This window comes from Pectinophora gossypiella, chromosome 19 (assembly GCF_024362695.1).
Source record: "Pectinophora gossypiella chromosome 19, ilPecGoss1.1, whole genome shotgun sequence".
Taxonomy (NCBI): domain Eukaryota; kingdom Metazoa; phylum Arthropoda; class Insecta; order Lepidoptera; family Gelechiidae; genus Pectinophora; species Pectinophora gossypiella.
In genome coordinates this window covers 6,493,527-6,519,683 of record NC_065422.1, presented here as the reverse complement: position 1 = coordinate 6,519,683, position 26,157 = coordinate 6,493,527, and the positions used below count along the sequence as shown (strand labels likewise).

Sequence of the window (26,157 nt, the reverse complement as noted above, 5' to 3'; positions counted from 1 at the left end):
CACAAGAATGGTGCGAGGGCTGCAGCCGTGGGTTTCCCCGACCCGTGGGGTTGGTTGCCACCACCAGGTGGGTACCACCACGCATGCGTACAGCTCGTGGGGTGGAAAAATATTGATTATTCCTTGCCTTTATTTCCATGATGGTCTGATAAGGGGTGCCTGTATTCACAACCAGACAAATTACGGAGGGGTGGTGGTGATTCTACGTGAAGGTATTAATTATGTAGCGAACGACATGATTGATTGGTTGGGCCTGATCGAACCTTCCTACGCTTCATGGACACTTTTATAAAGCTAGTTGTCTATTGAGTATTGCTCTATATACGGTTCTGTATACTACAAACATACATTTATGGATTCAACATTCGCTCAATCACGTTAATAATTTATGGCATGTTTTTAGTGAAGCTACCTACTTGGTATTTCCATGGCTTTACAGGTGGAGTAGCGTTTAGGGTATTGGTCGTCGAATCAAAGAGTAGATTCGATCTTTATTTTTGACGTTACTAATTGTAGATTTACCAACTTGGCCGGATGGGATTTCCGATCGAGTCAATCCATAAAGAAACACGGACATCCACGGACCGGAGAGTCAATCAGATTTTTACTAAATAACTATGATTTAATCCTTTTTTTGTGAGTATATTTAATGCCTTTTTAATAATAATGAATAGTAAAAAAGTTTGAGGTTGAGAGATTGTGTCCTCTAACAATATGATGGACTAATGTTATGGGCGATAGGCTGATCCCTTATCACCATAAGGTTTATCATATCCAGCTTACGACATCGTATCAACAGTGGCTGCAAGTTGTCTTTGATTACTTGTGGCTCTGCCCACCCCATTAGGGATTACGGGCGTGAGTTTATGTATGTATGTATGTAATAATAATGAATAGTAAAAAAGTTTGAGGTTGAGGGATTGTGTCCTCTCACATGATGGACTAATGTTATGGGCTATAGGCTGATCCCTTATCACCATAAGGTTTATCATATCCAGCTTACGACATCGTATCAACAGTGGCTGCAAGTTGTCTTTGATTACATGTGGCTCTGCCCACCCCGTTAGGGATTACGAGCGTGAGTTTATGTAAAAAAGTTATTTCTTTAGAGACACAATGTTTGCATAAGACTCCGCTCTTCTTTTTCTTCTTCTTCTTCTATCGTGTGGATTAAGAGGTGGATTACCAACCTCAGCAACCCTGGTATCAGCCTATTATCGAGCCGCCAATGGCCTCTGACATGGCTCATTTAACGACCATATTCTTATATCAGTAAGTAGTAACCAGGACCAACGGCTTAACGTGCCTCACTACTTATTACTTTTTTTCCTTATTGTTTGAATTAATGAATAATCAATTTATAATTCTTACTTTTCTTTACCTTTGATGGGTTTGCTCTTGGCCCCAGATTTGACCGAAGGCATTGACGAGGCCTAAGATGGAGCGAGCTCGCCCAGAAGGTGCCTATTCACTCTGGCCTTGAATGCACCCGGGTTATATGCATTCGGAAATACAGAAGACGGCAGGGAATTCCACTCTTTACTAGAATTCATGTTCGAAATTCAAATAATTCTATTCAATATTAACACAATACGTAACATACGTTTATTCCTAATCGACCTCACCGACCCGGTAACCATAAATAACGGTTCTACACGAAGCTCAAGAAAGCTCTCATAGACTATGGAACAGAAAGGATTTTCCAGAAGTACTATTAATGCAAGCAGGGACGTTTCTCAGTACAAATAAGTTACGTGTGCGCGACGTCAGTTCATAGAAGCGTAGTCGATAATGTGTTCATAATTTAGTACTAAATCTGTCTCAAGCGAGCATTGGTCTGTACTGTACGGGACTACTTTCTAATGTATTACTTTCTGTACTTAGTAGGTGGTAAACGATGTGAAATAATTATTATGTCATACAGAGTGTGCGATTCATGTCATGACCCATGTGTTTTTTTATGTGATTTAGTGATATCGTAACCAATACTAAGGGGAATGATTCAGACCATTATTCTGAGTTAATATCAAGTCGAATTTTCCGTCGCAAAATTCTATACTGTTGCGTTGAAAAATTCCATTTGATATTAACTCAGAATAATGAGCTGAATCATCCCTCTCAATATTCGTTACGATGTCACTTACACCCCGTGCAAGTACATACAGACAGCTATACAAGTAGGTATAGATGTTAGTGACACCGTAACGAATACTGAGGGGGATGATTCAGACCATGATCCTGAGTTGATATCAAGTGGAATTTACTTGTCGGAAAATTCATGACATTTTTTGTACTTTTTTTATTATTTTCACTATTTCATATTAAGTTCCACACTTTTGCGATGGAAAATTCCACTTGACATTAACTCAGAATTATCCCTCAAAGTTTTTTTTACGATGTCACTACCACTTACTTTTGGATTAATTTAGACAGTAGATAAGTAATAATGATCATTTTTTTTTTAAATAAGATGGGTTTGGACTTGACTTAAATATTTAGGTATGTAAATATTTAGGTGGTTTTACGTTTTACTATTGATTAAAGGATTCATTTGATTATAAGTAGGGACCTACTTGGCCGGGCAAAAGGGGAGCGCTGAAGGCTCTCACCCGGAACAACATTTAAGAGAACTGACCTGAGAGTGCCGAGTGCGCGAACCTCGGCTGGGTCGTCGATCGAGAAGATTATATTTGAACGGATTAATGGACCCTCTCTCTCTTTCTTTAAGAGCTGCGCTCTTCTTCCCGCCAAATCCTTCACCTCCTAATACAACACGGCCTGCACCTTCTCTTTTATTTGTTTTTATTTGAGAACCATAATGAAGACTATAGAGAACCGGAGAGGAAATATGATTGGCCACCTGATACGACACGATTCATTTATAACAAACATCACAGAAGGAAAACTTGAAGGGAAGAGAGGAAGGGGTAGACCTAGGAGAACATTTATGAAACAAATAATGGGCCCTAGTGGGCCGATATGCGCTGAATGAATTGTCGACCGCGCCGGCAGGGTCGGTATTGGAGTATGACCCATGTGACATATTTTGATTATGCATAATATGTCTGTTATCCATGAAATTAGAAGGTCTTCTTCTATCGTGTGGGTTGTTAGGTGTATTACCAACCTCATCAACCCTGGTGTCAGGGTTACTATTGAGCCGCCAAAGGCCCCTGACATGGCTCATGTAACAACTACTTACTAACATCAGTAAGTAGAAACCGGGACCAACGGCTTAACGTGCGTTCCGAAGCAAAGATCATAATCATAATTAGAAGGTTAAAAGAAGGAAAATCTGAGGAGCATAGCCTGAAAAGTTCCTCATTGGGGTTAGAGGTACGGTCACGAGCATTAATATGTATACACTTTGGTACCATGTCACATTAACTTTTTTGACAAATTGAACTATAAGTCTCACTAAATGTCAAATATGTTAGTGCGACAGAGTCCTAAAGTGGGTACATTATATTGCTCATGACTGTACATCCATCGCGAGATGAACTATGTAACCATACCTCACAGAGATTTCTGTTAGACCAGCATGATAAGTGGTGAGCCGTATCACCGTCTATAATGGTCGAGACAACTGTGTTCAAGTCAAGTCAGTAATGTAGACGACAGGTCGACATGGCAATTCTCTAGTGACGTGACGTTTTCAATATCGATATATTTTTATTATGTGTGTAACAAAATGTGAATAAAATAATACCACGTTTTCATTTAAGTTAATATTTATTCATCTGAATCATCTAACGTTAATTTTATTTCTAAAATATTATTCTTACTTTTCAATAATTTCTTAGTATATTTTACATATACTTGCTATATTTATAATTTTGATTGACCATAAATATTTAGATTAGATTTCTTTTAAATCTATTGTTTTTCTTTTGTGTTAATGTTAATTTCTAATTCAATAAATTATGTGAGCGAGATTATAATCGATAAACGCGCTCGATACGGACTCGTGCGACACTAAGACTAAGACGCCGCGGGGATTGTGCGGGTGTGCGGGGCGACCCCGCCTCCGCGGCTCACCTCATGCCCCGATTACCATGTCGACCTGTCGTGAACAGTATCTAGTAGTGTATTCTACCACTACTTATATCATTCCTTTGAAAGGATAATGAGCAAATCGATTATATTATGTCTCGAAGCCATTACCAACAGTCATATTCGCTTATTAGAGTTCCATTTTAAAATCATACCGAGCGGGTTGTAACGTACCATTAAAATGGTCAGTGTTCGTGATCGACCCACAGTCACAACACAACAATTAACAGTGGCGAAACACACACAGCACGACAAGTGTAAAAAAAAACACTAAACTGTCTATATACGTAAGTATATTGTTTTTTTACAATATATGCAGGGTGATAGTGACATCGTAACGAATACTAAGGGGGATGATTCAGACCGTGATTCTGAGTTAATATCAAGTGGAATTTTCCGTCGCAAAATTTATGAAAATGTTAATGTTTTTTTTTTTAAATTATTTTCAGTTCCATACTTTTGTGATGAATTCCACTTGATATCAACTCAGAATATGGTCTGAATCATCCCTGAAAGTTTTCGTTACGATGTCACTAACACAGTATATTGTTTTTTTTTTTTATATATTGGCTATTGTACTCATTACTATATCCCAATTGAGGTAGTGATAGGTACATTCATCGCAAGATGAACTAAGTAACCACACCTCACAGAGCTTTCTGTTAGACCAATGTGATAGGTGAGCCGCCGTGTCGCCGTCTATAACGGTCGAGCCAAATGTGTTAGTAAAAACTGCACTTTAGGGTGTTGGGACCCTCACTCGGCAACAATAGATGACGGAAGTGTAGCGGTGATCGAAATTATATTTTTTGTCATAGATAAACTAAACTAAATAAGGTCTACATCTTTTTGTCACTACTTGGAAGGTCTCGAGAACCTACAAACAATAAAAAAATATTATAAATTTCCTATTTCCTTCAGGTTTACTCTGGGTCTGAAGTTACGTCTTCTTTTTGTTACTAATACCCTTACAAAACTTTTATTTTATATGTAATTTCTAATAATAAGTAATAAAAATAACATTTAAGTAGCAAGTTGACAATAACTTCAGACCCAGAGTAAACCTGAAAAAAATAGGAAGGATTTATAATATTTTTTATTGTTTGTAGGTTCTCGAGACCTTCCAAGTAGTGACAAAAAGATGTAGACCTTATTTAGCTTAGTTTATGTATGACAAAAATAATAATTTCGATCACCGAATGGCATGGCTACACTTACGCCATCTAGTGTCGCCGAGGTAGGATCCCAACAGCCTTCATCATCATCATCACCAGCCCATTAACGTCCCCACTGCTGGAGCACGGGCCTTCCCTATAGATGAATGGATAGGGAGATCGGGCCTTAAACCACCACGCGGGCCCAGTGCCAGATTGGTGGTTATAAACGACGGCTAATGCAGCCGGGACCAACGGCTTAACGTGCCTTCCGAAGCACGGAGGAGCTCGAGATGAAAAATTTTTTTTCTGTGGTCACTCATCCTATGACCGGCCTTTGCGAAAGTTGCGTTTACCGCTGCGCCACCGAGCTCCTCGAGTGCTCCATCCAGCTCCTCCAGTGACTTTAAAGCTACAGTTACGTAAAAAATATAATTCGCATGCCAATAAGTTGCCGTGTGTTTCCCCCCTGGCAAACCCATTAGAATAGTCACCGCGTGAGGCGGGATCGTGTCAAAAAGCGCACTGCGACAAAAATCTAGGTCACAGGAGCGTTTCCTAGAAAACCTTCCACGGTTTAAAGGGAAATTGTGAAATAAGGTTGTAAAGCAACCGGCCGCGAGTTGGTGCCATTACTGAATACCACTTTGCAATGTAGGGGTAATAATGGGGGTAGAAACAGAAATTTAGTTTCACATTTCTTATTCGTTCGACACACCACGGATGATAGACTCGACATCACCAGGGTAGAGTCGACTAGGTAAGTAGATAAATGATGTTAAAAGGAATAAAAAAACCCTTAAATCAGTAAGTAGTAACCGGGACCAACGGATTAACGTGCCTTCCAAAGCACGGATCATCTTACTTTCGGACAATCAGGTGATCAGCCTGTAATGTCCTGAACAAACTCCCTAGTTTGTTTGTTGGGGGGACATCACAAAGTGTTTTTTGTGATGTCCCCCTAATGCTCAAAGCACTGGACTACAAAAGCCGTTTTGCGTACAATAAACTGTTAAATAAAATAAATAATAATTCAAATGCTTCTTATTAGGTGTTCTATAAGTACATATTTTCTCACCAAAAATTGAGTTCCCACGGTATTAGTCCCTTGAAAGTGTGAATACTTGTTAACTTAATTAGTAAAGGCCGAGCTTGTTCACACAATCGAAATTTACAGAACCGTGGAATAAGGTCGCTAGAACATACTCGTAATTATATTCTCTTTGGTACAAACTATTAGGTAGGTCGCACAGGGATTGTAATTTCACTTTATGTCAATCCCATTTAAAAGAAAAAGATTGAAAGCTGAAGACAAGGCATTGGCCTAAATTGGGGTACCTTCTGAAAACTGAAGAAAGATGGCGCTGTAGAAGGCTTAGGCCTATTTTGATCGTGAATTTCGAATATTTCATTTTTAAAGTCAAGGCTGTATGGACCTAATATCTTTGCCTAACTTATATAAAAAAACAAAGGCTAATTTAAACAACAACAACATACATTTTTATCACCGTCACTGGGCTTTTTGGCGGGAAACGGGAACGGGACAGTTCCTTTCTTCATTGAGTAATCTAAATAATTAATACGAAGTGGTGTTTTGTGGTTAATGATCGCATTAAGTTAGTCGGAAGACATTCGCGAGTGTTATTATATCGGAGTATTCTATGAACAAAGTGTATCTGCCTATTTTCGCTTCGTGCCAGGAAGCCGCTTCATAACTCGAAAGTTTATGCGGACTTTTGAGTTAATTCGTTTGGGGTTCGGAGTAGGAGTCTACTCCGAGGGTGGGGGCTTAGGTTTCATCATCATCATCTTTCATCATTTCATCAATCATCAAGAAAAAAAATACGTAAGACATGGCGGTATGGGCATAGTTCCCTTTACCTTACCCTTCGGCGAAAACCAAAACAAAAAAAATCACCGTCACTGTCAAATTGGTGATGTAACACAAATGTGACATTAGTGTGATTAAAATTTGTGATGTTCCTAATCGTTCGATTTCGCTCTATCTATAATCCACATTAAACATGTCGAAGATGAAGTTCATATAATAGTAAAAATTATACATCAATGATAAACAAAAGAGAAATAAAATGAGTACAATAGACGGCCTTAATAATCCAATAAAACCCCAAAAAAATAAGGAATGAATGAATATATGAATGAAGGAATGAAGAGAGGAATGGCGATTACTCGACCGACAAGAGCGCAGCTGTTAAATAAAGAGAGAGAGATATACTCGAGCAATGAGAAACTAGGTAATTATCACGTTAAATATGTACAGTCATGAGCAATATAATGTACTTTAGGACTCTGTCGCACTAACATATTTGACATTTAGTGAGACTTACAGTTCAATTTGTCCAAAAGTTAATGTGACATGGTACCAAAGTGTATACACCGTACAGCGCCATCTATATTTTGTTTGGGGGAAGTAGCCTGGAAACTGCCTCATTAAATGTTTGTCTATCAATGCGGCACTCTTTCAAATAATAACAAGGTATTAGTATTAATAAGTGTGCGTGATACGGTACCGGTTAGTATGATTTAAAAGCTATAGCCTCCATTAATTGGTCAACTGATCACGCTATCCTGTGGCACCGGCAATGTAACGGTCGTGATAGGCTAAAGCGATAATATTGTAACTGCCAGTATCCGTCATCAATTAAGTCGTAATATAAAGCTTAAGTTGAATTTGGAGCGTTTGCAACTAGGGTGGAAGGGGATCTACCTCCTAGTTCACCCTGGGCAACGGCATCACCTGACTCCCCAGTCAGTGATGACGGCTGAATTATCCCCCTGCAGAGTGGTAGGGCCCGTAAGGGACCGCCTGGCTTGCGACCCTCTCACTAAAGTCCGGCGCCAAGTAGCTGGCTACGTTCCGTCGCGTGTGTGAGAGTGCCAGTGACTTTCTGGGTAAGCTCGTTCCACCATCGATCTCTTCTTCTCCTCGTGGAAGAATGAAGTCAAGAGCGAACCCATCTTACTTTAAAAAAACTTGGGTAAGACTCCTGGCTAAAGTGGTGCTGACATCAGGGGCAGCCCTACGGCACCGGGCGCCGAAATGGAGGGGGGGGGAAGGGAAATTAACCAAGACTGGTCCACCCTGGCCACAAGCTAACTCCATCGGGTTACATTGCGGCCACATAAAACTCATACCGGGTGGTAAACAACATTTTTATAAGATTTAAACAGGTAAATTTCGATAGACATAAACTAATCGTAACATTTTGTATTTTAAGAGGCTGAGGGGTGCCATTTTGAGGTCTCGCACCACCTAAATATTTTGCTAGGGCTGCCACTTTCTGACACATCCACATATTATCTTATCTTACGTAGCCTGTCATGTCCAGCTGATACAATAAAAGAGATAGTTATACTTTAGCCATCATATCTGCTCTACAGTTAGTCCCTAAAATGTATCATATATGTCAATCTATTAGTTTCAATCTATTTCTATGTGCCAATTTCCATTCCAATCGGTCTAGTATCTTAGACGTGAAAAGAACAGAGTAATTCCGCAGCATATATATGGCATATTGGTATAATAAGTACTAGTATGAATAATTTTACTCCTCATCAACAGTTGAGACAGAGAAAACTTGGTGAGATGAGGGTACATAGTTCATCTTGCGATGGATGTACGTCTGACTACCCCAATTGAGATATAGACGTGAGTTTATGTTGTTATCAATAGTTACTTAAAAAAATAAACACCTTTTAAATCGCACCGTGGCGCATAGCAGGTATTTTACAAAGTTACACCACAGTATAAAATAAATCCCTATAATTGGCAGTGGTCTCACAATAATGAGTAAGATTCGTGATAGAGTAAAATGTACCAGTTAGTATGATTTATCTGCGCAAGCGCAAACGCGATCAATCGTGATGCGAGCAAAGTTCACATCATTCGGGAAATAATACCTATATTGATTACTCTGATATTCGTGCTCTATATAATGCCAATAATATGACTTGGTAGTTCATTTCGAAATGTTTCAGAGCACGATATTAATATAATTTATATTTAGAAACTTTGTAACTACATCTTTGTAGTGTTTGGTTAGTTAGAAGATAATCTAAAGTAAGTACGAAATGGCTATTGCTTTCCTTGTAAGGCTTTAATACCTTGAAGGAGTTATACTTAATATTTTATCGTAAAATATAAAGACAATTGGGTTGAGTAAACTAGTTTAAAGATTAATGATGAAATTATAATTACTTACTAAATAAAGACAGATCTTAAACTAACGAAAAACATTTTCGTTTTTCTATTTATGAATTTTAATGAAGAAAAATAGCAGGTCAATAATAGGTAATAGTAGGTCAGCTGGAAGAAATCTCTTTGTTTAGAGATAAGCTTGCCTGTACTATCTGTTTTCTTTGTATGTTTCTTGTGTCTGTTTTATTGTGTACAAACAAATAAATAAATAAATAAATAAAAATGTACTTAATAATACGACATTTTGTCACGTTTTTCTATGACGTCACAGGTCGCTTTTTTATATACATATTCCATAGTAATTTCGTGTTATGACGTTAAGTAAAAAGTAACTGATTTGACTAGCCTATTGCAGCCATATGACCATATGGCCACGTGTGCGTATAACTTATGTAAATCCAAAGATTGATATTTAGATACCATCCCCTCGTCGACAGTTTATAGAATTGCGCACACCAAATCTGTCACTGAATACGACTTTATGACTTTGAATTCATGTTTGTATCACAATATAATTGATGTAATGTGGTTTACAGGGTTTGTGCCCGGTTAATGGCAATTGGCTCGCCCTATTACACGTCTTATGCATAGCTGACGAGAAATGGGTGTATATTATACCTAATATCTACGCCTTATATATTATATACTGCATACGCCTTCGACAGTACAGGCATGCTAAGTTATGATATATCAGCCTCCGTGGTCTAGTGGTTAGAGAGTCAGGCTCACTATCTGGAGGTTCGATTTTTCAGATTTGAATCACCTGATTATCTGAAAGAAGCGAGATGATTCCGTGCTTCGGCGGGCACGTTAAGCCGTTGGTCCCGTCTATTAGCCGTAAAAACACCCGCAGTGGAGCAGCGTGGTGGAATATGCTCCGTATACCCTCCGGTTGATTGAGGAGAGGCCTGCGACCAGCAGTGGGACGTAAATAGGCTGTTTATGTTCAAATTATGCTATGTTTTACTCCAGCAGAAGAGATTAGTTACTATTATTTAATCTTGTACCTATAAGTTGAAAATACATAAACAAACACATTCCATTCAATTACAATTGTAAACACAATTGAATTACAATTGTAAACATAATTGAATTACAATTGTAACACATACTAAAAACAAATTTTAAAATAAGAATAAAAAGCCATAAATAAAACCAGCTCATCACATCGAGGCAAAGTCCCCAGAATACTAGCCACGTTGCCTCTCTGCACCGCCAAACTGACCCTTTGGACAAAATAACTGCCAGCTCTAGGGTCGGAAGTTGCCTCGATGAGGCCAGCTAAAATCGTCTTTAAAAACTGACGTGCTCCTGGACTCCATGGGCCCAACGTTTCTACAGCAAAAGGCAAGAAAAAATAGTTGAAGAGGTTATAAGATAGTTGAGGAGGTCCATCTCTTTCAATTCTTTTTAAATACGAATGACCTCACAAAACCGACTAAGTACATAAAGCCGGAATACATTAACCATTCTAATGTGTGTATTGAAATTCTGTTCCCATGGACTAGCGTTTGTCAATGACTTTACTCGGAATTCGGCTTCAATGAAACATATGGGAGAATGGAGATTCTTGATGTTGTTCTCAGAATGACGATTGAATATTGAATACATTTGCAATTGAAAGACGATACGATTGGACGAACAGTCGAATATTTTTTGGTCGTCCATACAGACGTCATCACGCATCCCTCAAAGTTTTCGTTACGATGTCACTAACACCCTGTAGCAGAGTACAAACTCTGCACATACTGGCCTTTTGTTCGGACCATCATCATTTTAAATTACAAAATTCTCATTCCATTCCATTCGCATTTCCTTTCATTCTACTCACTTTTGACTCACTGAATCCCCGACCTTCATTAAAACAACAAGTGTATTTATACCGTTTAGGGCCGTGCCCTCTAAATCCTTAGTCTTGATTCTTTTGTGAAATGTGTATATTGTGAACTATTATGTTTTTGACTATGTTACTAAGTTTGTGAAGTGCTATTAATAAACTATATATATATTGCTGTTTGCTGTTGCTTCTACTTTTTCATCGTCATCACCAATCATTCCCCTACTCTGCCGGCACGTCGGGATACCATATCCTCACCTCTCAGCGTGCCGCAACCCTGTTTACTATATACATGCTACAACTCAACTCCATACAAAAATCTCATCCTTACATACAAATGCAGACACACTACACAGATGCAGTACGATCACGAGCATTAATATGTATACACTTTGGTACCATGTCACATTAACTTTTTTGACAAATTGAACTGTAAGTCTCACTAAATGTCAAATATGTTAGTGCGACAGAGTCCTAAAGTGGGTACATTATATTGCTCATGACTGTACGCCTTACTGCGTACGTGTGAGCGAGACAGACAACCAGCGCTTTAAAATACTACAGTTGCCCGCAACGAGTGAGGAAATCCAAGCTCGTATCAGTGCGGAGTGTCCCTTCTATAGTTAGTGTTATTATTTATTCTTTGACGTACCTTCTACTTACTCAAGTAGTAGTTACCTACACCACTGATATACCTATAAACAAATAAACTCACATTCGCTAAGGAGTTTTTCTAAAAAATCGTCCGAACCGTATTGTAAATATATCAACTTATGTAAATAGTATACGAACTTATGTTCTTTCCCTCAAATTAAGATGCTATGGCTGTTCAAATTAAGAGCAATATCAGTTGTACAGTAAGATATGCCGCATACGGTCACGAGCATTAATATGTATACACTTTGGTACCATGTCACATTAACTTTTTTGACAAATTGAACTGTAAGTCTCACTAAATGTCAAATATGTTAGTGCGACAAAGTCCTAAAGTGGGTACATTATATTGCTCATGACTGTACACTTTTTTAAAGAGATTTTTAAAGAGTTGTCTATTTGTTATATGAGTTCTATGGCCCGCACCAAAGGCTTAACTTGTACTACGCAAGATAAATAAATCAACAAATCAGAACATTGTGATAAACAAATCGTAACTTAGTGTTTAAAGCAGTTCTAATGAACAACAAGAACGATTAATTAGAATAACCTCGCCCTCCTTAGAAACGATCACGTACAAACAGCTGAAACGGTTACCAATTATTTGTTTTGCAATTACATTCAATGAAAACTAAGATAATCTGTGAAATTAATAGCTGTTGATTATGTTTACTATTAATTAGTTTTTAAGCGGTAGGTACGGATTTGAAGAGAGATATTACAACTATCCAACATTCGTCAATCATGACTTTTTATTTAAACAAAAATTTACCTTATTATTACTACACTGCGATCGTTATTTGTATCGTCGTATGCTGATTGACGGAATACCGTGGTAAAACCACAATCACCCATAGACAATCAGCATACGATTCTAACGATCACAATGCAATATTAATAAGGTCGATTTTTCTAAACTTCGTCGCAATAATTTTGTCAGTGGGTAATCGTGGTTTTACCGTGGTATTTCCACAGTATCCCGTCAATCACCATTCGACCCTACAAATAACGATCACAGTACAGTCGTAATAAAATCGATTTTTGTTTGAATAAAAATTCGAAATTAACGAAAATTTGGTGGATAGATGTAATACCTCTCTAACGCACATTAAATGTAGGTACCTAACTACAGTGTTGAATGAATGATATCACTAGTCTATTTTAAAGTTGTCATCTCACAACTTTTGACACTGCCCACCTTTTCTTGTAGTTACTTTTCCTCTGCTAAACAGGTTGTGAGAAGCTGCTGTAGTTTCAGGCGGATGAGACGTTCGCCAAAAAAATATATTTATGTAAAAATTGACGAGTAATTATATTTTTTGAATTTGAATAAGGATTACATTCGAAAGTGTGTATACAGGGTGTTAGTGACATCGTAACGAAAACTTTGAGGGATGATTCAGGCCATGATTCTGAGTTGATATCAAGTGGAATTTTCCGTCGCAAAAGTATGGAACGGAAAATAATTTAAATAAGCTCTAAAATTTTCATGACTTCTCCGACAGGAAATTCCACTTGATATCGACTCAGAATCATGGTCTGAATCATCCCCTTCAGTATTCGTTACAGTGTCACTAACACCCATACCTACTTGTATGGCTACTGTATGTACTAGTATGGGGTGTAAGTGACATCGTAACGAATACTGAGAGGGATGATTCAGCTGATTATTCTGAGTTAATATCAAGTGGAATTTTCCATCGCAAAAGTATAGAATTGAAAATAATTAAAAAAAACTAAAAAAATAACATGAATTTTGCGACGGAAAATTCCACTTTATATTAACTCAGAATCATGGTCTGAATCATCCCTCTGAGTATTCGTTACGATGTCACTAACACCCTGTATAGTATGCATTATCCAAAAAGAACCTTATTTACTTTATTATAATTACACTATAATTTAATTAAGTTCTAAATTAAAATTAATATGCAAGCAACGAAGTATTATTATGAAAATAAATTAAATACTTAATAAATGTATAAAATACCTATATTACATTATCCCTGATTAGTGGCAGTTCATACCTATTTATAATGAATTTAATTATGAAATAAAATGAGTTCTACCTATACTTTTCATCGTCTTCTATCGTGTGGGTTATGAGGTGAATTACCAACCTCATCAACCCTGGTGTCAGGGTTATTATTGAGCTGCCAAAGGCCCCTGACATGGCTCATGTAATGACTACTTACTTAACGTAAGTAATAACCGGGACCAACGGCTTAACGTGCCTTCCAAATCACGGATCATCTTACTTAAGTACTTACTGATATTATAACTTTCTTACTAAACTAAATAAGTTTCTATATAACATGATTGGTAGTGGTTTTTTCCACAAAGCATAAGGCTGATTATTTAAGTATATTACCCAGTAATACTTCTATAATATAACGTATCGATCGTCAGTCGCTAAGCATTCAAGCTAGCCACCACAAGTGACTACAACCCACTAACCTTTGGGCAAACATTATTAAATATTTCACCCACTATTACATTGTGATTGGGGCTTTTAAATCATGCAAGGCTCTTACGTCATTGGGTATTCAAAATAGTAGATGTAAAGTGATGAGTATGGAGCATTCTTAAGATACTAGTTGCGGTACTCGTCTGGATAATTTGGAGTTATAGTCTTTTTTTGAAATCCAATTTTGACGATCATAACATAACACACCACTTTCGCTTCTTCCACTCCGCACCACCCAAATCCCCTGGTAGTTGCGGCTTCCGAGTACATTCCGCTTAGGGACGGTACTGAAAAGTATCGGCGTCCGAAGGACGTAATATACGATCCCGAAGACCCGATTACTCTAGCCATAGAGGCAGCCAATCAGCTCGCGACACCAAACACTTCAGGTCCCCGATACCGACCCCGCCGGCGTGGTCGACGATTTCCCTCATTCAGCGCTTATCGCTATCGACCCACTAGGGTCGATTAATTCTGCTCCCCATTTGTCCGGCCAAGCAAACCAAAAAACTCTTGCCTGCAGACAAACTGTTTAAATAGTTTAGCAGGGCATTGACAAATTGTATTTTTAGTATTAAGATTGAATAAATAAAATAAATAATAATAATATACAATTTTTTGATATGAAAAGCCAATAATAATTGTCGAAAGGAGATCATCGGCTCTCCATACATTGGCCGGCCCAAATTTGAAAGTGCCGGCCAGAGAAAAAAAATGTGTCGAACCTTTCGAGTAGCTTGTTCTGAACATTTTTTACTATGACACCGAACGTGTATGACCATCAGTTTGGCTTTAATTGGATTTTAAAAATCTCGATTTTTCATACATTTTGTAAAAAAAAATATTATGTCCGTTAGGAAAAAAAGGGATACAGGCGTATTACAAAGGACCGTTAGAACATTTATTAGTATTGCGCCAAACTTCTATGACCATTATTTTGACGTTTATTGGACTTTCCGTTTTGGTTAATATGTTAAAATGCCGGGCATCGAATAAAATACGTTGAATCTGTCTAATAGGTGCTTCTCAATATTTTTTAATATGACACCAAACATCTATGAGCATTATTTTGACATTTTATTGGAATTTACGTTTTAGTTCAAATGTGAAAAGTGCCGACCAGCAAAAATACCATGTAGAGAGTATCGAGTAGATGCCTAATAACATTTATTTCTATAGCGCCAAACGTGTACGATCATTAGTTTGGCTTTTAGGTTATCTTAAATATCTTGATTTCTTATTTATTTTGTTTAAAAATAAAGTGCTTTGGGCAAAAATTGCGGTACGGCGGATTACAAAGGACCTTTAATTCCATCAACTTAACAACACACATTGTTCAGAACATTTAATAATCTGGCGCAAAACATTTTTGACCATTATTTTGACTTTTATTCCTCTCTCTTTCCGTTTTGGTTCAAATGGAAAATGTCAGCCAGCGAAACAGAATGAGTCAAATCTTTTGGTAAACGACTTGAAACGTATTTTTTTACTATACTTATTACCGAATGTCGACTTTGGCTTTTATTGGACGTTTTAAAAAAATCTTTTTTTTTATACATTTTAACAATGACAACAAGCAGATCTTTCACAATGACTAGTTATTAGTCAGATAAATACTTTGTGTTTTTGTTTTGTGTGTTGTTAAGTGAACTTCAATATTCATACTATCTGATTTTAGATATGACGTTGGCTGTAGTTTTTGCATTCCATACAACGTTACGGCCTAAGTTTAGGTTGAATTTTTATGACCGTAGTTGGTTACCACCCTCCAAAGATAAGCTTGCCATCTAGTGACGAAACTCGTATTTTGGCATGACGTCTGAAGTAGCTGTTAGGGAAGACAGGAGTCGGGCAGTTGTACTTTGCATGTATGCCGATCACAATGTCCTGGTGCTACTCGGCCGATAACACAGTACCTCTATCATCCCACTGTATTTTCCTTGTATACACACTTTTCTTAAAAAAAGACGCTTCTAAAGCGTAAACGCAAACATATTTTTAATTTATAAAAATGTGTCAAAAAGACGACTATATTACGCCTTTAGCAAGATAGTTCCATTATCACCAGATAAAACGTTTTTTCGCCAAAGTGTAAGTGTAGTGTGTGTAGTGTGTGTCTATGCAAACATCAGATTTTTGAAAAATCGAATTACTTAAGTTCAAAATAGTGGTCATAGACGTTTAATTCCATAGTAATAAACATTCTGACGATCCTTTGAATAACGCGCCTGCTATATTTTATTTTTTAACAAAATGAATCAAAAATCAAGTTTTTTTTAAAATCCAACAAAAGCCAAACTAATGGTCATACACGTTTTTGTCATAGTGAATAATGTTTACAAGTATCTTCTCGATAGCTTTGACATGTGTTTTTTGCTTACCGGCACTTTTCACACTGAAACTATAACGTAAAGTCCAACAAAAGTCAAAATAATGGTCATAGACGTTTGATGCCCTAATAATAAATGGTCGAACGGATAAGTTATAACGGAGTATACCAATATTGTTTCTTGGCCGGCACTTCACATTTTCACCAAAAATGTATGAAAAATACAGTTTTTTTAATTCGAATAAAACCGAAAATATTGACCCCACAGCTTTGATGCCATAGTAATAAATGCTCAGACGGATAAGTTCTAAGGATATGTACCATTATTGTTACTTGGCCGGCACTTTACATTTTGACCAAAAATGTATGAAAAATACAGTTTTTTGAATTCGAATAAAACCGAAGATGTTAACCCTACAGCTTTGGTGTCATAGTAATAAATGCTCAGATGGATAAGATCTAACGGAATATAGCAAAATTATTTTTTGGCCGGCAGTTTGACTTCTGGGCCGAAATCCGATGATCTCCTTTAATTCATTTGTGAGTTGTTAGGTACATAAAAATACTACAAAGTACACCAGTATTACAAGTGTCAATTTCTTTGTTAACCAAATGAAGCTATAAAATTCAATTCTATTTTGTAAAGAAAGTAACTTTGTTGTGTTGCTTGGTACCTACACTGAATAATTAAATCGTTTTTGAATAAAACTTTTAATCACTCTTTGAGGTTTAAACTCTTGCGGCTGAGATTTTCAGACACAATAGTTAAACAATAGGATTTCGATTGTATAAGACATTTGACATTGGACATTTGGTCTTATGGACTTTAATTTAAGATGAAGCAGCATTTATACTACAAATGGTGTAAATTCCCGTGCACGCCATTTAAATATTATTTCAAGCTATACCTGCCATTTTCTTATCCGCCAAGTAACGGGACGGATAATCGACAGGCATATTTATTAAACACAGACAAACAGCCTCCGTGGTCTAGTGGTAAGAGCGTTAGGCTCACGATCTCGGAGGTCCGGGTTCGATTCCCGATGGGGACATTGTCGAAATAACTTTGTGAGACTGTCCTTTGTTTGGTAAGGACTTTTCAGGCTTGGCTTTTCACCTGATTGTCCGAAAAAGTAAGTTGATTCCGTGCTTCGGAGGGCACGTTAAACCGTTGGTCCCGGCTATTAGCCGTAAAAACACCTCCACCAACCCGCAGTGGAGCAGCGTGGTGGAGTATGCTCCATACCCTCTCCGGTTGATTAAGGGGAGGCCTGTGCCCAGCAGTGGGACGTATATAGGCTATTTATGTTATATATTTATTAAACACACGTCAATTTTAGGCAGAAATTTAAAAGTCCTCTCAAAATATTATATTGGCCAATAACGTTGACAGCACACGTAAATCGGGTTGCATATGAGCGCGATGTCTATTTTATTCGTCCGGGTTATTCATTCATTTTAAAATTATCAGTTGTCAATCATCGGTTCCTTTCCTTTTCGGCGTATAAAATAATGACCGGTACTTATAACTTAAAATAAAATTAGGTGTCCGCAGGAATCGGAGCCAATGCCTACCTACATTTTTGGCGATGTGACCGTGACGCGATAATGGCGGAGATAGGGTCCTAAGCAATTGACAACATTTCAAATTTTTAAGCCGTGGTTTTTTTGTGCTATTTCGAAAGTACTTGTTTAAATAGAAGACACGTATTTTTTCTTTTCAAGATTTTTCCACTAGAAGTTACAAAAAATATTTTTTGAAAATAGGATTCTGCCATTGATAGAATGAAGGCAGTATAATGTAATGTACCTTTGCATGCGTATTTAAAACAAGTCGCAAACAAAGTGTCATGTTATCGAGGGTTGAAAGGCAAATGGGTTAAGCGACATTTTGTGAACTTTACAGGAGAGCCGTTTAAAGTTTTATTTTTTCGAAAAAAATCATATAAAAAAAACTACTGAATCAAAAGTGTTCAAAATGCTAAGAATTATTTTAAATTAAACGTTGCACAATTCTGCATTTATTTGGTTCGAAAAACATGTGGCGATTTAACAATCCCACATGAAAAATATGGAATTCCAAATTTGACCTTTGTCTGGAATAACTGGAATTCCACTCTTCAAAATGTGTCCTTACAATTTATATTTGTTTGTATAAATTAATATATTAGAATTGTTAAAATAGACATATACATATATATTTTACAATGTTCAAATAGTAAGAATAAAATATACATAGTTTTATATAATTAAACTATTATGGTAAAATATCAAAATTATAAAGTAAATGTTAAAATAATAATTTGGCTATGTACAAAATCAATTTACAAACGGACAAGCGTACCGAGTTTTGTTAGTAGATATTTACGCGCCGCGCGCTAAACTAGTTGGGCAGGTTGCGCGCCGCCCGCGCGCCGCGTACCGCCTCCTTCCACTTGGAGCGCGGCGCGCGCGCGCCGGCCGCTGCAGCGAACCAGTCTATGCTACACCGCTGTCGAATGTGCATGACGCTTTGTATGCAACGTAGATCACTCGCGCTTACGCTCGTAATATTTTATGCTTGTCTATCTTTCTGTGCTTTACTCTTCTAGTTGTTCTCTTACTTTCCTTCTGTGCTTTTGTCTATTGTGCCGTGTCTTGTATCGTGTGCAATAAACGTTTAGTGTGTGAACGTTATAACGGAATTTTATTTCCACCCGCCGTCAACGTCGCACTATATTAGCGAGTACCTACTACTCCTAACGCTAAATTGGTGACCACCGAACATTCACGCCATGAGTGAACCGAGGAGGAGTGCAGATACCGACGCTGCAGGAGGCAGCGCTGATGGCAGATTTTTTGAGTGTGAGCAGCGGACGTCGGGCGAAGTTAACCGCGTCGGAGTGCGCGTACCGCCCTTCTACCCACAAAAACCTAGCTTATGGTTTGCGCAGCTAGAGAGCCAGTTCGTGCTGGCAAATATCACCACGGAGTCGACCAAATTCCACTACACATTAGGTAGTCTCGACCCGTTATATGCTGCAGAGGTCGAGGACATAGTGGCTGATCCAGATATGACCAATAAATATACCCGTCTTAAGACGGAATTAATTAAGCGTCTTTCGGCATCCCGGGAGAAGAAGGTCATGCAGCTGTTAACCCGCGAGGAATTAGGAGATAGAAAACCTTCCCAGTTCCTGCGACATCTTAAACAGCTTGCCGGACCAGAAGTTCCCGAGGGATTCATGCGGACCATCTGGGCTAGTCGGCTCCCCACCAGCGTGCAGTCGATTATAGCGTCGCAGGTAAAGAAGCCGTTGGACGAGGTAGCGGAATTAGCGGACACTATCATCGACGTCGTGCAACCTACCCCGCAAGTAGCATCAACATCGCGAGCCAGTACATCGGATGACTCGTCCGCCTCGATGAGCGGCCAGATAGCGGAGCTTACGCGTCTTGTTTGTTCATTACAGACGAAGGTAGATCGTTTATCGCGTCCCAGTGAAAGATCCAGTAGCCGGAGCCGGAATCGCAGGCGTTCGTCATCAACCCGGTCGCAGTCCAACTACAGGAAGCATCCAGTCTGCTTCTATCACAACAAGTACGGGCCGAAGGCGCACAGGTGCGTGAAACCGTGTGACTACGCGGGAAACGACCGAGGCAGTCGATAATGGCGGCTGACGATTGCCTAGGTACCGGTCGCCTGTTCGTAACGGACCAACGGACTAAAATGCAGTTTTTGGTGGACACTGGCAGTGATTTGTGTGTATTTCCCCGTTCCGCGTTGAAGGAACGTCGTCATAAAACGACTTATGAACTATGTGCGGCAAACGGTTCGACTATACATACGTATGGATATGCACATTTAGTGCTCAATATAGGCTTGCGCCGCGACTTCGCTTGGCGATTTATTGTGGCCGATGTAACTAAGGCGATAATAGGAGTGGACTTTTTATCGCATTATAATCTTATTGTGGATGTTCGCAATCAGCGGTTAATCGATAGCAATACTACTGTCGCGACCCCGGGTTTGCTTGCGAAGTTTTCTGATAATGTTTCTTCAGTGAAGGTCATATCGGGAAACACTACATACCACAACATACTTGCTAAGTTCCCCGACATCACTCGCCCATCTGGTATACAACGCACACCCACTCACAGTACACAACACCACATACGCACTACACCTGGTCCCCCGGTATCTTGTACCCCTCGCAGGTTGGCTCCTGACAAGCTGAAGATTGCGAAGGCTGAGTTTGAGGCGATGTTGCAAAGTGGTACCTGCCGACCATCTGAGTCGCCGTGGTCGTCCCCACTACACCTGGCCCCTAAAAAGGACAATGGGTGGCGTCCTTGCGGTGACTATCGCATGCTGAACGCCAGGACGGTGCCAGATAAGTACCCAATTCGCCACATTCACGACTTCTCCCACAGCCTCGCAGGTTGCACCGTGTTCTCCACGATCGACTTAGTCAAGGCGTACAACCAGATCCCCGTGAATCCGAATGACATCCAGAAGACCGCCATTACGACACCGTTCGGCCTTTACGAATTTCCGTTCATGACGTTCGGACTTCGTAATGCCGGACAGACGTTCCAGCGCTTCGTGGATGAGATGCTCCGTGGACTGGACTTTACCTACGCCTACCTGGATGACTTTTTAATATTTTCCAGAGACCAGGAGACGCACGAGCAGCACCTGCGACAGGTCTTCACCAGGCTGCAGGAGTACGGCATGGTGATCAATACGGCGAAATGTGTATTTGGCGTTCCCACTGTAACTTTCCTGGGTTACACTATTTCTGCGGAAGGAACTAAGCCCTTAACATCGAAGGTTGCCGCTATCCAGGACTTCCCTACCCCGAAAACCGTACGGGAGTTACGTAGGTTCCTGGGCATGGTGAATTTTTACCGCAGGTTCATCCCAGATGCTGCTAAACACCAGGCGCCCCTCAACGAGCTGCTGACCGGATCAGTCAAAGGGTCACACCCAGTGAATTTCACCTCATGGGAGCATGAAGCCTTCCAGGCTTGTAAGGATGGCCTAAGTCAGGCTGCCATGCTAGCTCACCCTGAGTGTGACTCCAAGCTTGCACTGGTCACCGATGCTTCGGATAAAGGTATCGGAGCCGTTTTGCAGCAGTTGAGAGGTAAGGATTGGCAGCCCTTGGCATTCTTTTCGCGGAAGCTTGGCCCCTCTCAGCAGAAATATTCAGCTTATGACCGTGAGTTGCTCGCTATTTATGAGAGCGTTAAATATTTTCGCCATATGCTTGAGGCGAGAGACTTCGTGATCTATACGGACCACAAGCCTCTCACCTTCAGCTTCCACACAAGGAAGGACAATTGCTCACCTAGACAGTTTCGTCATTTTGACCTGATCTCGCAGTTCACCACCGATATTAGGCACATTTCGGGTAAGAATAACGTGGTTGCCGACACCCTGTCTCGCGTCGACGAGATAACGCAACCCATTAACCTGGAGAATCTTGCTATATCACAGCGGGAGGACTGCGAGCTGAAGGAACTTCTGAAGAGCAATTGTTCCTCCTTACATTTGCAAAAATTAAAGCTGCCAGGTACTCACGTGGAGTTATATTGTGACGTGCAGGAACGCGTACCACGACCATTCGTCACGAAGGAGTTTAGGCGTCAGGTCTTCGAGAGTCTGCATACCCTGAGCCACCCCGGCTCAAATGCTACTGCCAGACTTGTCGCCGAACGGTACGTATGGCCTGGCGTTAGGAAGGACTGTCGTGAGTGGGTACGTACCTGTCTGGCATGCCAGCGTTCTAAGATCAATAGACACGTCCACTCAAAGCTCGGCAATTTCAAATTACCTCAGGCTCGATTCTCCTTCATCCATATTGACTTGGTCGGTCCCTTGCCATTATCCCAAGGATACCGCTATTGTCTCACCGCCGTCGATCGTTTTACACGATGGCCTGAGGCGATACCATTGGCTGACATGACAGCCGAGACAGTGGCTAAGGCCTTATTGAGTGGGTGGATTTCGCGCTTCGGCTGTCCCACAGACATCGTGTCGGATCGCGGGCGTCAATTTGAGTCTGCCCTGTTCAAATACCTGTCACAAATGGTAGGCTTTCAGCACAGGCGAACTACAGCGTATCACCCGGCCTGCAACGGCCTCGTCGAGAGGTTCCACAGGCAACTGAAGGCTGCTATAGTTTGCCACGCTAGCGAGAGTTGGGTTGAGACGCTCCCTTTGGTCCTGTTAGGCATTCGCAGTTCCTTCAAGGAAGACTTGAAGGCCTCATCAGCGGAATTGCTCTACGGCGAGCCTCTTCGTCTCCCCGGAGAATTTTTCACCTCACAGCCCATGGACACCATAGATGTAACTGACTACCTGTCTCGCCTACGTCAATTCGTCAGGGAGTTGAAGCCTACACCAGGTTCACGACACGACCACAATCGGTCAACATTCGTTTTTAAGGACTTGTCTACAGCTTCCCATGTCTTCCTGCGGGATGACACTGTAGGCGGATCACTGAAGCCTGCTTACTCAGGACCACACGAGGTTGTCGAGCGAGGACCAAAAGTTTTAAAAATTATGGTCAAAGGTAATAAGGTGACGGTATCCATAGACCGTATTAAACCGGCCTATATACTGCGCACCACTGATACCGAGACAGATACACCATACATACCTCACACACATTCATACACACATACTGACACACAACCCTCCAACACCGAAGAAAACATTATCAGGACTCGGTCAGGCCGTAGGGTAAGGTTCCCCGACTATTATCGCCCTTAGGAAGGTCTCTGGAGGGGGGTGATGTGGCGATTTAACAATCCCACATGAAAAATATGGAATTCCAAATTTGACCTTTGTCTGGAATAACTGGAATTCCACTCTTCAAAATGTGTCCTTACAATTTATATTTGTTTGTATAAATTAATATATTAGAATTGTTAAAATAGACATATACATATATATTTTACAATGTTCAAATAGTAAGAATAAAATATACATAGTTTTATATAATTAAACTATTATGGTAAAATATCAAAATTATAAAGTAAATGTTAAAATAATAATTTGGCTATGTACAAAATCAATTTACAAACGGACAAGCGTACCGAGTTTTGTTAGTAGATATTTACGCGCCGCGCGCTAAACTAGTTGGGCAGGTTGCGCGCCGCCCGCGCGCCGCGTACCGCCTCCTTCCACTTGGAGCGCGGCGCGCGCGCGCCGGCCGCTGCAGCGAACCAGTCTATGCTACACCGCTGTCGAATGTGCATGACGCTTTGTATGCAACGTAGATCACTCGCGCTTACGCTCGTAATATTTTATGCTTGTCTATCTTTCTGTGCTTTACTCTTCTAGTTGTTCTCTTACTTTCCTTCTGTGCTTTTGTCTATTGTGCCGTGTCTTGTATCGTGTGCAATAAACGTTTAGTGTGTGAACGTTATAACGGAATTTTATTTCCACCCGCCGTCAACGTCGCACTATATTAGCGAGTACCTACTACTCCTAACGCTAAAAACACATTAGTTATAGATTTTAGAAGTCGCTTAATACAAAATGCCTCAATTGAACTAAATTACAGTTGAAGGAAAAACGGTTGAACCGACAATATTTATAAAATCTGGATTAAAGCAAAAAGATTTAAGCGCCAAATCTATTTTCGTTTCGTCTAAGGACAAATGATTTAACCGACTTATCTATAACAAAACACTGTCAGGGAAAACGCTTTAACAGACTTCGAATCATGAAAATGAAAAGACATAACAGCTTATGTGACCGACTCATATCCCGGAATACGACTGATATGCCACCCGCCCAGAATTTTGTGCATTTTTTGTCGGTTAAAACACGGATTTTTAAAAATGTACCCAAAGTGCTAATTGGTTGAAGCGCCAAAAAGTAGCTTCGATTGATCTGAAACCAAGATCAGTCGACGCGGAAAAAATCGCTGATTCCGAATATATAAATATATAAGTCAATTTCGCCCAAAATGTCGCTTAAACCCATTTGCCTTTCAACCCTCGTTATGTATGACATTTACTTTTTTTATAATTTTTATGTTAAGGTCTGAACTTATTATGCCTTCCTCTTCTGACCTCGTGGATTTTTCAATATATTTCTATTATTACTGAATTAAAAAATCTGAAAAAATGTGTTTTGTGTAAATCATAGAAATATCTCGAAATGGTTTTCGATTTAAGGCACCTTAGTAAAAATGAAATGTTGTCAATTGGGTCGTGTAGTAATAGGTTCAAGATAAATTATGAAATTCTGATTACTCAATAGAGACAGATCTAAAACTAAAGAAAAACATTTTCTTTCTTCTATTTAAGTTATTTATGAATTTTACTCAAAAAAAAAACGTATAAGTCCGTCATTTTATAACGTTTTTCTATGACGTCACAGTGTGCTTTTCCATACAAATTCCATAGTGATTACGTGTTTTGATGTTTATTAAAAAGTAACTGATTTGACTAGTTGGTAACTAGCCTATACTCACCCTTACCTAACATTACCATAATAATAAAACAAGTCTCCATACGACCGGATATATGGCTACAGTAGTTTCGCCACAGACTATAAAGGTGCAATAAAAAGGTACATTTTCCTAAACTGTATGTTACGCCATCGTACGCACCGCTGCATAGATACATCTTGCCGCGTCTCCGCTTTTCGCAATCGGTCACACACGGCACGTTAAAATAGCGTACAATAGTTAACAGGTACACCCACATGCGCCTCTTCTTCTATTATATGGGTTGTGAGGTAGAGTACCAACCTCATCATCTTTAGTGTCAGGATTATTATTGAGCCGACAAAGGCCCCTGACATGACTCATGTAACGACTACGTACTTATCTGTAAGTATTAACCGCACGGAACAATGTTTTTTTGTGATATGTCCCCACCAGGATTTGAACCTGTGACCGTGAGCGCAACGCTCAACCATTGTACAACGGAGGACAACCATTGGAAGCGAACTCTGTGAAAAAACAGGATAATGCTCGGGCGATGATGAATACTCCCAGGGTCTGGACCTGGTCTACCTGGGTAGGCGGGAGCAGTAGGTAGGTGGGGGTGGTACTAGGTGGTAGGTGTTGGATTTGTCCCTGGCAAAGGAAAAGTGAAACCCTTCATTGACTCCACTATAGGTAAGTATTCAACTTAGAAGCTTTTTACACATTTCGCTTACCAACCTACCTAGCAGTGTGTATCAGCCATTACCCGCCCATTTCGCAAAGCTGTCACGCAGTGTTGCCATGTGGAGCGCACGACACGTTTCCGCCAATTGTCGGAGTATAGCAACACCGTGGAAGAAAGTGAAATTGCGTGTAGCGTATTGTAAGTATAATAATCATCATCATCTTGTGGTTTTTCACAACTTTTGAATAATGTAAAAAATAATGAGTTGGTTTGTCCGGTCAAGTTGTGAATGACATCTGAGGGATAATACATTTATTATGTCCAGAC

The 26,157-nt window shown here is 39.7% G+C and overlaps 1 protein-coding gene across 1 annotated transcript in view; it reads right to left on the bottom strand.

Annotated features, from left to right (window-relative positions):
- Window positions 1-26,157, bottom strand: part of LOC126375513 (ras association domain-containing protein 10) — a 146,117-nt gene that overhangs the window by 49,815 nt on the left and 70,145 nt on the right. The gene's annotated exons all lie outside the window — the stretch shown is intronic.